The sequence below is a fragment of the Excalfactoria chinensis genome, chromosome 1, assembly GCF_039878825.1.
Source record: "Excalfactoria chinensis isolate bCotChi1 chromosome 1, bCotChi1.hap2, whole genome shotgun sequence".
In the NCBI taxonomy this organism is placed as follows: Eukaryota; Metazoa; Chordata; class Aves; order Galliformes; family Phasianidae; genus Excalfactoria; species Excalfactoria chinensis.
Window position 1 is genome coordinate 164258817 of NC_092825.1, and position 13200 is coordinate 164272016.

General features: G+C 47.8%; 1 protein-coding gene across 1 annotated transcript in view; it reads left to right on the forward strand.

Moving 5' to 3' along the window:
• Nucleotides 1-268: 268 nt before the first annotated feature.
• The window catches only part of SLC7A1 (solute carrier family 7 member 1), a 45401-nt gene continuing 32469 nt past the window's right edge, over nucleotides 269-13200 (forward strand). Inside the window, exon 1 of the mRNA XM_072326401.1 lies at nucleotides 269-592. The gene's annotated coding sequence lies outside the window, so the exon portion shown is untranslated. The remainder of the gene's footprint in view (nucleotides 593-13200) is intronic.

Sequence of the window (13200 nt, forward strand, 5' to 3'; positions counted from 1 at the left end):
AGTGGAAACTTGTCAAGGATGATGAGCCCAATTTCATCAATAAGGTCTGCCGAGTACCTTGGGAGCTCACTGAGCATGGCAACCACTGCCGTCGGGCCTGTCACTGATAGGTGAATGTCTCAAAAACAAGGTCACATATCCCACTCTTTCCATGTTTCCGTTGCTTTTTTTTAACATTTTAATAAAAACATGACAGAAACAAAAGTAGTTTTGTTACTTACACGCATGAATGATATTATACATCTTATACGTGGCCCAAGACAATCTCTCTTCACTCAGCGCGGCCCAGGCCAGCCACGAGGGCGGCCGCGCATGGCCGGCAAGGACTGCCGGTGTGATCCCAGCACTCGAGCCCGATCTGGTGCCGGACGCCCCCATCATAAACGTCCTCCCAGCACTTGAAGAACGACCCCGCGGAGGGACGGCAGCCTGGGAGGGCCGAGCCTCCCATTCATCGCGGGGCGGGGGCGGAGCTCGAGCCCGATCCGGAGCTGTAAAGCGGTGGTTCGGAGCGGGCGCTGCTATGGCTGTGCGGGCAGCCGGCCGCGCCGCCTCGCCTGACGCGTGAGCCGAATCCGGCGCGGGGCCGGGGGTGAGTGCGGGGCCGGCGTGGGGCTGCCCCGGCGGCAGGAGGAGATGGAGATGGAGATGGGGATGGGGATGGGGATGGGGATGGGGATGGGGCCGGGGCTTGGGCCGGGCGGTGCGGGCTACGCGCGGAATCCATTTTGCATGATGCAATACTGGGGGTCGCGGGCTGCGGCGGGGGCTGCCCGGCGGCCTGCCTCCCTCGGAGCCCTCCGAGCGGGGCTGGGGAGCTCAGCGTTCACACACGCGTGTCCCAGCTCGGCCCTGTGCCCTACGTGCCCAACGTGAGCAGCGCGGCGGGGACGTGCTGTGCTGGGAGTTGAAGGCCCCAACGGTGAGGAGGAGGGAACCCAGCCGCTTGCCGGGTGGCCGTACCCTGCAGAGGATCGCTCCAGCCGCTCTGTGTACCGCTGTCTGTTTTTAAGCTTCAGAAGAGGCTGAGAATTGACAGAAAATCCAGGTGTCTGCTCCTAGCGCGCCCTACGAGGTCCTGCTGTCTGTTGGTCTTCAGCCTGCCCTGCTGCTGGTTCTCATCTGTGGTTAGGAAAGGGGCTGGTTTCCATTCATCTGTCAGCATTTCATGGGCAAGCTGGCTTGGCTGATGGATTTCTTCTTTTTGTCATAGAATGGCTTAGGGTGAAAAGGAGCTTACGGCCCACCCAGCCCTGACTACTGCTATGGGCAGGGACACCTCCCAGCAGCTCAGGCCACCCAGGGTCCCATCTGGCCTGGCCTTGAGTGCCTGCAGGGATGGGGCACCTACAGCTCCCTGGGCAGCTGTGCCAGAGCCTCACTGCCCTCTGAGTGAAGAAATTCACCCAACATCTAAACTAACTCTCTCATCTTTTAGTTTATAACCATACCCCACTATCCTGTCACTATTTGCTCTTGTAAGAAGTTAGTCTCCCTCCTATTTATAAACTCCCCTCAATTACTGAAGGCTGTAGTGAGGTTCACCTGGAGCTTCTTTTCTGCAAGCTAAACAAGCCCATCTCTCTCAGCCTGTTTTCATAGGAGAGGTGATCCAGCCCTCTGATCATCATTGTGGCCTTCCTCAGGACCTGTTCCAGCAGCTCCATGAGTTCTTCTCTTGCACATGAGTGTCTGGATGTGTGTGGCACAGAGGGTAGAGTAAAAGAGGAAAAAAAGGCATGTAAAAATACAACTCAGGAAGGTTTTTGTATGCAACTAAGGTCAGAAGGAAGGTTTAGGTCTTCTCAGGAGTCTTAGTTTTGGAGCAGTGTGTGGTTACCACTGGTGTTGTGCAGACTGAGGGTGAGAAGAATGTTGCAGCTCTGAAGAGTTCACGGGCTGTGAGTGTTAACACAAGAGCCAAGGTGATAGTGTTGTTGCTGCCTTATGAGTTAAGGTTCTCTTTGCTACAATCTTAGTCACCCACAAGTGGCACATATGGTCATTTGTGGACGTTAGCTTTCGTCCCAAGGAACAATGTTGTGGAGATGTCTGCCATCATAGGAACCTCTGTCACCTCCGCTCTGATGCAGGGGGGCTTGTGGTGATGATGTGTTTGTACCTGCAGGTGTTGTGGGGCAGCTCTGCCTCTCAAAGTCATTCCTCAGTGACTGCTGACTCTCTGCCATTGAGGTAGAGGCTTGGGCATCACAGTGCTGGTTTCCCATGGGCAAGATGCAGCATGCAGAAACAGTAAAGCGAAAGAGGTGAATCCTGCTCTGACAGTGGCGTGTTTGAACCCTGCAACAGGGAAGCTTTTTTCACTTTGGTCTTCAGTTCTCACCATGTGTCTGCATTGTGAAATGTCTGACACGTGGCTACTCGCACACACACACACACCCAGCTTCCCGGCAGCATTAGTGCGTTCAACACCTGCCTCCCACTTGGGGAGAACAGGCAGAAACTTTCTATTCTTGCCAAATACTCTGTGGACTTCCATTGCCTTCAGCAGTCAGCCTAAATGTCTTTTTAGACAGGATTTGTATGAAATGCAAAAGGAGAAGCAACTGTAATTGCGTGGGCTGCATAGCTGCAAATCCTGACTCTGATGCAAAGAAGCCCTCTGATTGCTGCAGTGCTTCAGAACATGCTTTACTTGTGAGTATCTTGCATTTTGAGTGATCTGAAGGAGGCAGACCTGTGCACTGCTGCTTGAGTGCCTTAATCAGGCTGGCTCCAAAGCAAACCTGTTTCCTAAGCAGGATGAATACAGGGTGTTCAGTCCTTGTTTCATATTGTTCCACTGGGATGTGTTTGAGCCTGGCTGCTTGTAGGCTTGTGCCCATCAATGAGAAGACATTCAGAAGGCACTCCTGGTTTTGGGTGGGCTTTAAAGGAAGCTGACACCAGCCAGACTTCTAATTGAAAGCAATTCGGTTGCGAATGTAGGTCAGAATGTGTTATTACATGTTTACATTGTACTCCTTAGTTCGCACGTTACTCTTGCTCTAATCTAGAATCTATTTTATTCTTCCATCTTCCCATGTCAGTCTAGTAACACATCTCAGGTGAGACTCACTTGAGTGTGGTGCTGCACCTCAGCTCTGTGGCTCTGCTTTAAGTTATGTGATGTGTGAGGGCTGATATGTGCCCATCCAGCTGGTGCTGGGTGCAGCTGGTGAGTCCAGCCTGTGCAGGAGTGAGGGCAAAAAGGAGTGGTGTTCTGTATTTCCTTTCACATACAGAAGAAGCACAGTGCAGGTGAATTAGGGCAGAGATCATGTTACAGTTACTGCCTCTGTGCAGCCTCTCAGAACCGTCACTTCCAGTTGTATCCAAGCATTCAGGGAGCAGAAAACAGCACCTCTTGTTCTCTTCTCTTGGCCCATATCTGGGATGTCCAATACTGAGTTGCATTCATTTTGGGGCAGGAGTAAGAGAGGGTGATTTGCTTTGGCTGCTGATGTGCCCTGTGGATGCCAGCTTAACCTTGGTGGAATTGTATTGGCCGAGCTATGGTGTTGCCAGTGGAGCAGACTGGGATGTGGTAAAGCTGCTTTCCCACTCCTGGAGGATGAGTTGAGATGTTCTACAGACTTAAACAGGTGCATGGGAAGCTGGTTATACCGAGCAGCAGAACAGAGAGTCTGGGTGGTGCGGAGACCTAGGCCAGTTTTTCAGCACAGAGTCAACTGGGGGCAACTCAAGTAAATGCCCAGTGATGAAGGTAGCATCTGTCAGGCCAGATGCTGTCATTTAAATCCAAGATTGCCAACTCTGTCTCCCAGTCCGTCTCCCAGTATGGTGCATCTGGAGAAGTGGGTATTCCTGCAGCAGGATTCATCTCGGCCCAAATGAATTGCGACCTGAGAGCTGCTTTCCACTGACTATAAAAGGATTAGCTCCCATGCAAATGTCAGCGCAGTAAATGTCTGAATGTTTATCTCAATGAACTTCTGAGATTCTCAGGTTCCTCAATGACGCTGGAAAGAGCTGTGGCTGTTTACACTATGGCTGAGTTTCTCCTAACACTCCCATTTTAGTGCTGTTGCTGCAATATCACTGCCTACTTGGACCTACAGAAAAGACATACCTGAATCTCTTGGTCAAACAGCACATGGAGGTCAGCATCTATACCGTTGACCAACCCTATCTTGGATGCAAGATTCTTTGCTTTTACCTGTGGTTTGTGGATGTTTGGGAGTGCTGGTGGCTGAGATTCTCCTGTCAATTAATTGCTAGCCTTATTTACTGAGAAAGCTATGCTGTTCTGGAAATGTAGTGACTATTTGGTAGTCATTCCCTCCTAAAAGCTTGCGATAAGCCACGTAGAGGTTCTTAATAAGAAGAAACTGAACAATGGGCTTTTTATTTAACTGGGTTTGTCCCTAGTACTGATTTATGCAGGTTGGTTAAAATCCCTTGTACCGGATCATTTATTTATCCCTGGAAGCTGTGCTGTTAAATGAGAACATATTCTCAAACTAAATAGCGGTGTGTGCCTTGACTCATATTATTCCTGGCTGTCTGCAAGCTTAACTGTCTTATGTTGCCAGGCATTTTTTTAGAGGTGAGAAGGGCCGAGTTATAGACTAGGTGCACATCATCTCTGCTGCATTTGCACCTGCTGGGAAGCCCACTGTTGCTGGCTGCTCATGGGCATTCCGGTGGCAAAGACAACTGCTGCTCAGTTTTTCACCTCATTCCCTACCTGAATTTAGCTGATATAGTTGTGCAGTGCAAAGATGCTGTACTGTTGTGCATCCACTTGTGCAGTAAGCATGACTTTCCAGGCTCTGCGATCTGATGGAAGAGTGAAAAGAGAGGAGCAAAATATATTGAGCATGGAGAAGAGGCTACATCCAGAGCTCAGCAATGGCTTAGGGTGGAGGTGCCACAAATTGGAAGGGAAACCAGTGGGTATTTGAGCTCCCGTTGGGATTTGAAGAATGAGCTTCAGTGAGATTTGTCTCTGATGAATGTCGCAGATTAGGATGAGCATTTGGCCTCTAGTATCTGTTCAGTTCAGGAAAGCTCCAACACAAGCAGTGAGAATATGAGAGGCAAGTGGAGAAAAGCAGAAGCCAAATATTTGTGCTTTGCTCTGAAGGCTTAGATCAATATCGCACAATCCTGACATCTGAAGCTTTGTTCAAAACCCTCTCTTAGTTCTGAGGAACACCGCTGTTATTTCCTTACAAGAACAATCATTCCTTGTTTTTGTTTCGGATGTCTCTATATTCAAATTCTTGTCTCGAGGGCTGTTGGAGTTTCCATAGCTGCCTGTTAATCTGAGCCCTGCAGGAGCCAATAAAGGCATCCCATGTCACCTCAAGTGACATACGCTTACACCCAGATGTGCCTTTCTCTGCCTGTTGATTACAGGGAGTCGTGAGATGGTACCCTAACCCAGATACCTGCTTGGAGCTGCCTGATGCTAGTTGGGATAGCAGTCCCTCATAATCTGAATGGCATGTGAAGAAATGCAAGGATACCCCCAAGGGAACTTGTGTAAGTGCTAAAGCCACACTGTGTTGCTCTAGAGAAGCCTGCACAGGTGTTAGAGATGCTTCCTTCTTAGAAGGAAGTATCTGGAGGGCAGAGCGGTGTGGTGCATAGCACCAGCAAACACACAACACCATCTCTTTGCTTTCCACGCTGCTGTTGAGACCCTTGGGAGGAAGATGCTAATCACTATTTATTTGATACTTATTTTGCTTTAAAATGACCCATATTTTTTCCAAGTCCCAGTGCAGTGAAACTAAGCAGAATATTTACAGCCAGCAGTTCCTTTCCTTCCTGCTGTCATTTCAAGAGCCTGGCAGCTGCAGCAGACTTTATTACAGTTCAAAGCTTCAGGTTTGAGATGTGACATGTGGGATTGGGGAGACATGGCACTGTACGTGCTAGAAGCAGTTCATTGAAATGTATAATGCAACACCTCTCAGACTGTCATATTTAGGCCTCTCTGCATAACCCCCATCTCTGTAAACATAATTAAGAGTGATTTCCTTTGATGTCAGAATGATAATATGAAAATATACAATGAGCTTTTGAACGTGTATTAGCAGACTGCTGATAAGTCGCTTTTTTCACAATGAGAGGAAGTGCATATTTACTCCAGACAGTATCCTTTTGCTGATAGGAACGCAATTATTTTTAAGGATAGGCATACAACTTCCTTCTATAGAGCTGTAAGTGACTTCAGTTATCTGTGTTGCTGCCTTCCATGCTGGTGGGGGAAGAGAACCGAGGTATTTTGTGCTGGGAGTTTGTTGGGGATACACAGACTTGAGTACAGGGGGGCTTCCATCTCTGGGGTTGAGAAGCAGGTTTTGAGGCAGGCCGGGCTGTATGTGAAGCTGGTGGGGAAGGGAGGTGCAGATGGCAACCACAATCAAATCAGAATCTAAGCCAGATTTCAGTCTACACACTGATCAAGCTGCCGGGCTGATGGAATGGAATGGAATGGAAAGTATATGGCAAATCTTTCTTTGCTCTTTGGAGTTGATGTCATCTGTAAATGGGCTTGTGTTTCCATTTGAACCAGGGCAAACCCCCTTTGTGGAAAAGTGCAGATTGTAAGAGCTGGCTGACTGCGGTCCAAATTGCAACACAAAGAGGGTAACACCAACTGCAGGATGTTGCCTTTCTGCATGAGCACCTGGGAGCTGGCTGCACTGTTCTGCAGCAGCCTCATGGCTAAGCCAAATCTGCCAATATTCCCTGTCTCTTCTCTGCTGGCAAGCAGTGGTTCTTGCAGCAAACCTCAAAAGGCCGAGGAGCCTCAGTCCATCAGGGCCTGCCCTTCTGCTGCATATTAAACCATGGAGATGCAGCCGTGAGAGAAAAGTGTTGACTTTGCCTGTTTTTTTTCTTGCAGCACAGCCCTCAGGGAGCAGGGGAGAGCTGAGCAGCAAGCTAAAATAAAGTGTTTACCAAAAGCAAACAAACTTAACATCTACCTTGCTGTGAAGTGGAATTCTGTATCAGCGTTGTACTGCCTTTCTGATAAGATTTATGTAAGTGGAATATATCAAATGTATAAAAAACTGCTATCTCCAGCCGTTTGGTCTGATTGCAAGGCCATCAACATCATGCTTGCATCGCTTGGATTGCTCCATACTTATTTTGGGTTCGAATACCATGAATGCAGTTTTCAGGGAGATTTGGTTTTAAATCCACCAACATTCAGGACGTGTGGAGTCTGCAGTGGGATTATTTGCAAATCCCTTTGGAAGCAGTTTTTTCCCCCCCCAATCAGAGCAGTAATCCTACCTCATATGCCTTTTTTTTATTAATCAGGTGCTCCTGTCCCATAGAATGCTGGATTTTTCTGTCTCTTGCAGTGCAGTATTGGGTCAAATCTTGGAAGGAAAATGAGCGACTGGTGAAACACTGAAGTTTAACAGCAAGCAGGCAAGTACATGGGCAAGGCTGCCATGGCAACTGCTCGTAGTGTTTGCTGAAAAGGCCAAGCTGTGTGCCATTCCTAACCGCTCATCTACTTTTAGCAGCCCTGTCCCCTCCTGATGGCTGGGAATATTGTAGAGAGCAGCTGCATGGGGAGGGGAGGAAGATGGGGGAGCTGATGCAACTTAAATAGTGTGTTGCAAGTGTGGGAGTCAGCACAGAAGCAGCCTTCACCAGGTTGGGGAGTCAGGGAGGGAATGACTTAGTGCCAGAGGAGGAGTGTGTGGCTGCTGCCCAGTTGCAGGGAGGAAGAGCTGAGGTGAAGTTGGAGTCTGTCACCTTGGGGCAGTCCCAGAGGTGTCCCAGCCTTGTGCTTTAGCTCCTCTGCTCCATCTCTCGACCGCCCAGATCTCTTGTCATTGCAGTTCAGACATAGCAGAACACGGGTGCATTCTGTCTTCCTGGCACCTCTACTCTCTGTAACTGCCTTGCCCAGCAACATTCCCATCCCAAAACAACGGTTCCTGGTGAGGCATGTGTCATTATCTGTCAGGGAGTTGGGGCATTGCCATATTATGGTTATACTATAAATGCTGTCACACCATGTGCCCAACATCCTCCTTCCTGCCCAGCCGTGGTGGTCTGTTTGCTGCACCCTTGGGAGAGGAAGGGGAAGAGGAAGGGGATGACAGCATTGCAGCATTGTGGCAACCCCAGCACTGATGGTCTTTGAGGACTGAAGGAGCTGCTGCTCTGTTGTGCTTTGAGCTGCTTTGTCCTCCAGGATACTCTGCTCTTTGTGCTGTGCCAAGTTGTACAGTTCTGGCTACTTCAGCTCTGAGTGACCCAGGTCTGGTTAAGGGGAATTACTGACTCCATCAGGTTGTAGTATTTTGCCTTTAATTACAAAGTGAGCAGCTGTGATGTGCATCAGGGTATCATCTTTTAGGGGAAGTTCTTTCTGGAGCACTCTCTCATTGAAAACCATCCCTCAAACTGCAGCCATACAGCAGCATCTGCAGTCTCTTGGCTGGAGGAAAGTGCACAGCCATTCAAACCTGCTGATGAGTGTGTAAAATGCTTGTTTGTGCCTGCCTTGACTGATGTGTGGAGCCTGAAAGGAGCCAATCCCTTCCCAGCCCTTGAATTAGGAAAGGAATGCAGAAATACCGAGTCTAAAAAGCAAACATTTTTGTTCATTTCACAGTAATTTTCTTTAAGGCACGGTGTAAAGCATATTCACGTGGAACACTGTATTTATTAGATGCACAGTCATAGAAGTCCACTTGAAAGGTTGTAATGTGTACTGGAATGCAGCCGGCTTACTTAATGAGAAGTTCACTTTATTCAGAAAAAGGACGTTTACAATTGTGCTGTGTCAAGTCACTGTTCAGCAGCCACATCGAGGTTTAGAACCCACAGCTCTGACTTGGAGGCCATTCCCAAGGGCTTACCGCACACAGACCTCCAAGTCATTGAAAAAAAAACCTCCTAGATTAATAAGACTGTGTTCCAATTTCTTTATTTAGGTTGCATAAGCCCTGTGGAATGAGTGGGCTCCGCAGCATAATCTGACGTTTACAGACACGGTTACTCAGGGATAGCAAACATTTTTTTCTGCTGGAGAGATCTTTTTTCAGACTATGAGTAATCTTGGTAAGCGGGAACCTCAGGGCTCTGCCATGTGTGATTTCTGCTTTCCTTCCTCCACTGCAAGCTGAGCTCTCTCCCTTGTGCTAGCAGCATGGTTCAGTGTTTCTGCACAGCTAGAAGAGCACTGTTTTAATTGCAAAGCACCAGTTGAACCACCCTTTCTATGGGATGTAGAAGTAAGCCCTGCCATGATTTGTAAAGGCTTTGCTGTGGGGGCCTTCAGGTGCTTGCTGGGGGACATAGCTCTCCCATGTCCTCCTGTCCTTTTCCAGGTTGAGGTGTGTCTATGGCCATTTAGGTACCAAGATTTTTACATCCTGCAGTTCTTGCCAACAGGAACAATTCCTCCAAAATTCATTATGAAGCACTTCCTCTAAACAGAGCTCAAGTGCTTCCACCTTTTCAATGGCTGCCCCTGCTTGTCCAGTAGGGGAAATGATTCCTTTGCTCTGAGTCGGTGCTTGTTATGGTAATGGAGGAAGCTTTTAACTGAGTTGGCAACATGATTGTAGAATCACTGAGGTTTGGAAAAGACTTCCAAGATCATTCAGTCCAACTGTCCACCTGCCCCTGTTTCCCCATTAAACCATGTCCCTCAGTACAACGTATCAATGTTTCTTGAATACCTTCTGAGTCGGTGACTCCACCACCTCTGTGGGCAGCCCACTTCAGCTCCTAACCACTCTTTTGGAGACGGGATTTTTCTTAACATCCAACCTGGAATCTCCTCTGATGCAACTTGAAGCCATTCCCACTTGTCCTGTCTCTAGTTGCTGGGGGGAAGAGGCTGACTCCCACCTTGCTGCAGCCTCCTTTCAGACAGTTGCAGAGAGCAGTAAGGTCTCCCCTGAGCCTCCTCTTCCCCAGACTGGACAATCCCAGTTCCTGTAGCTGTTCCTTGTCAGGCTCATGCTGCAGTCCCTTCACAGACTTGTTGCCTTCCTCTGAACGCGCTCCAGGGCCTCACTGTCTTTCTTGTGATGGGCCCAAAACTGAACACAGTATTTGAGATGCAGCTTCACCAGAGCTGAGTACAAGGGGATGATAAGCTGCACCAGTGATGGGGATACGCCTGTTGGTGAAACAGCTGGCCTACAGATCATCAGTGTGATAGTGGTGGCCAAAATGAAGGCATCCTCCCAGGCTACCCTTGCTGCTGTGGATGGGATGCCCTCTGGAAGGGGGTAGGAGGACAGTGTCTCCTGTTGCCATTGTGTGGCAGAATCAATTAATCTTTACCCACTTTGGTCAGCTTCTTGTCCGCACCTGAAAATCCCTGCCCAGCTATGCCCTTCCTGATGAAACTAAACATCTGGGGAAGCCTCTTGTCCGTCCATCTCATTGTGATGTGTCCCACTGTGCAGGATGCTGTTTGTTCTGTGTCAATGTTGGGACCCTTTGTTTCCCCACTTCCATTTCAATAACAAACCAACTTCTGTCTTGATCTAGTTTCCTTCCTTATCTCTTCATGGGCATTTCCCACTCACATCCAAGGACTGTCTAAAGGCTGTGCCTGAAGCTTGCTGAATGGCATGGCCATACACTTTGGCTGAGCAAAGCTCAGTCTCCGTTCTGTTTGGGTTTAAGAAGATAGAAGCTTGCTTATTCAGTATTGTTTCCCAGCACATGATGCTTTCCTGCTTGTTGTCAAGGCTGAACCCCTGGCAGATTACAGGCACTTTGTCATGCAGTCAATCCCTGGCAATCTGTTTCGGGCTCTCACTTGGTGAGTCTCATTATCAGTGGAGATCCCCTCAGGTTTTATGACAAATGGAGGGAGTTAAATCAAGCCATTTTCCTGGAGGATGTAATTTGAAGCCACGCTGAGGAACTGTTTGAGGAGACTGGAGTTGAGCTGGTGGGAGATTTTTTCAATTAAATGGCTTTCATCAGAAACTGGTGATTTTCATTATGTGTGATGCTCTTTATCAGTGAGGCACCTCCGGAACTTTTGGACACAAAAAGGAACTGCAGACAGTGAGAGCAGGGCTGTCCTTCTCCCAGAGCTTGCTGTCCTCAGGCTGGGCTCTTCCAAGCTGCCAAAGGAACCACACTGAGAGCACCCAAGATATCCCCAGTCTTTCTTCACCTCAAGTGCTGGCCACTTGCTGCCCCATCACTTACAGCTCACTGTGAGGCTGGAAATCAAAGCAGTGGAGTGATGTGGGAGAACAACAAACAGGAGATCCTGATTTTTGAATGGGAATAAAAGGAATTGGGTTTGTTTCAGTGATCCTATTTGCAGCAGTTACCCGCATGGTTGTTCTGATACAGCTGTAGGAGTGAAACGTGGTAGCCCCGGGGATAGGAGCACTTGTTGTCAAGGCTTAGCCTTACCAATACAAGAGTATTATCTAGCAGCACCCAAGTCTGTGATGCAAGATCTTTATCTAGATTAAGAGGTATTTCTCTAACTTGTCCTTGAAATGCTCGGGGGGTGGAATCTGCATCTGCCTTGCATCCTATCCCAGTGCTTCAATGCGCCCACAGCTGGAAAGCTATCATACTTCCCCACCACAAATTAAGCTTCATAGATGATGTATTTCTACAACATCCAAAGAGGAGAATATTCACATCTATCTGACCTTTTAACCTGTGGAGTGGCTTACTGTGGGTTACCCTTGCTGATACTCACAGCTGAAGCTTTATGGACAAGGATGGACTGCACTGAACTTCAGCTTTGGAACTTTTGAAGCTTGACACTCAGAAATCCCTGACTGGAGCTGGAAGAGCAGAAACCTGCCTAGTCTGCAGCTGTGTGTGGCAGAGGGCTGGTTCCCAAGCAACGCATTCCTCATCTCATTAAAACAGCTGTGTTCAAAAAAGGAAAACATACAGTCCCCTTTTTATAGGCAGTGTGTCTTTAGGCAGGTGGTTAAGACTGTGTTTTTGCACACACCATGTGTGCACTGTTGATCTCTATTTAGCGTGCAGTCTAACTGGATGAGTTTGTTTGCGTAGCAAATGCTGTTTGAATGAGTGATGCTGTTTTTAGTGGCAGAATTGGCAAAAAATATAACACTGTGTTCGTGTATACGTGCTGATGTAAGTCTTCTGCAATGTGTGTATAAATACGCCCATGCGCGTGTGAAAAATGAAATGACTTCAATCAGAAAGGGGAACAATTTAACAGCACGCAGACAAGGCTTGCCTGGCTATGATACATCAGCACAATGTAAAGCCAATACAAAGATGTGCAATTAATAGGATGACTTTTGACCAGGGCTGCTGGCCGTTCCCACTGCCATGTTGGGATATCTTCCAGCTTCACACAAAACTACTGCATGGCCAAGCCTTTTATTCTAATCATCTGTAAAGGCTTTTCTCTGGTAGCAGGCATCTGCAAATTGATGTGACCACAACCTGTGAGTTCTTAGCACTTGTCTCAGGGTTGTCCTCTGTAAGCTGTCTGATTTCTGCTTTGGAGACACAGTTGCGTCAATCTAAGAGTCTGATGATGTATCCTTTCCTTCTAAAAGTCTTGAGGTAGGAGTTCCAATGTTTGTACGCAAGGCTCAGCTCCCATAGCTATCTTGTTTCTGCTCTGTCATTCATGGGGTAACTTAACAAATCATTTGTAGTTTTTCCAAGAGATATCCTTCCAAAATGCCTTGTCTGACACACTTCATGGTTTAATGAAGGTAAATAAGCATTTTGAAACATGCTTGAGGTTGTTGAACCTCAGTTATTATTGACTTCCCTCAGCGTATTTCTGAATGATGTTTCAGAAAGCACTCAGAAGCTCTAATATGGTCCCTTACAACATAACCTCTTTGCATCGAATGGTCTTCTACAGTTAAATCTTAAATCCCAGAACATTTGTAATGCTCGTGGAAATAGTAGAGATACAGGTTTACCACCTCTTCTTTTTCTGAGTAGACTTCTCTGTGAATGGTGCTACCCTGGGGATGGAAGAAGCAAAGCCAGCCCCTTGGAAAGGGCTCCCAAAGGCAGTTTTTACCTGTGTTTGAATCAAAAGCCATCACCGTGTGTTTGTTCAGGGAGCTGACCTATGTTTAGGGTAAACATAGAGGACCAAGCCCATTCCACATTGTTTGCCATATGTGCCAATGTAGCATATGCACAAGCTGTTTGTTCTGCGGATTAGTGGTAGTCATCTTACAGCTACATGGG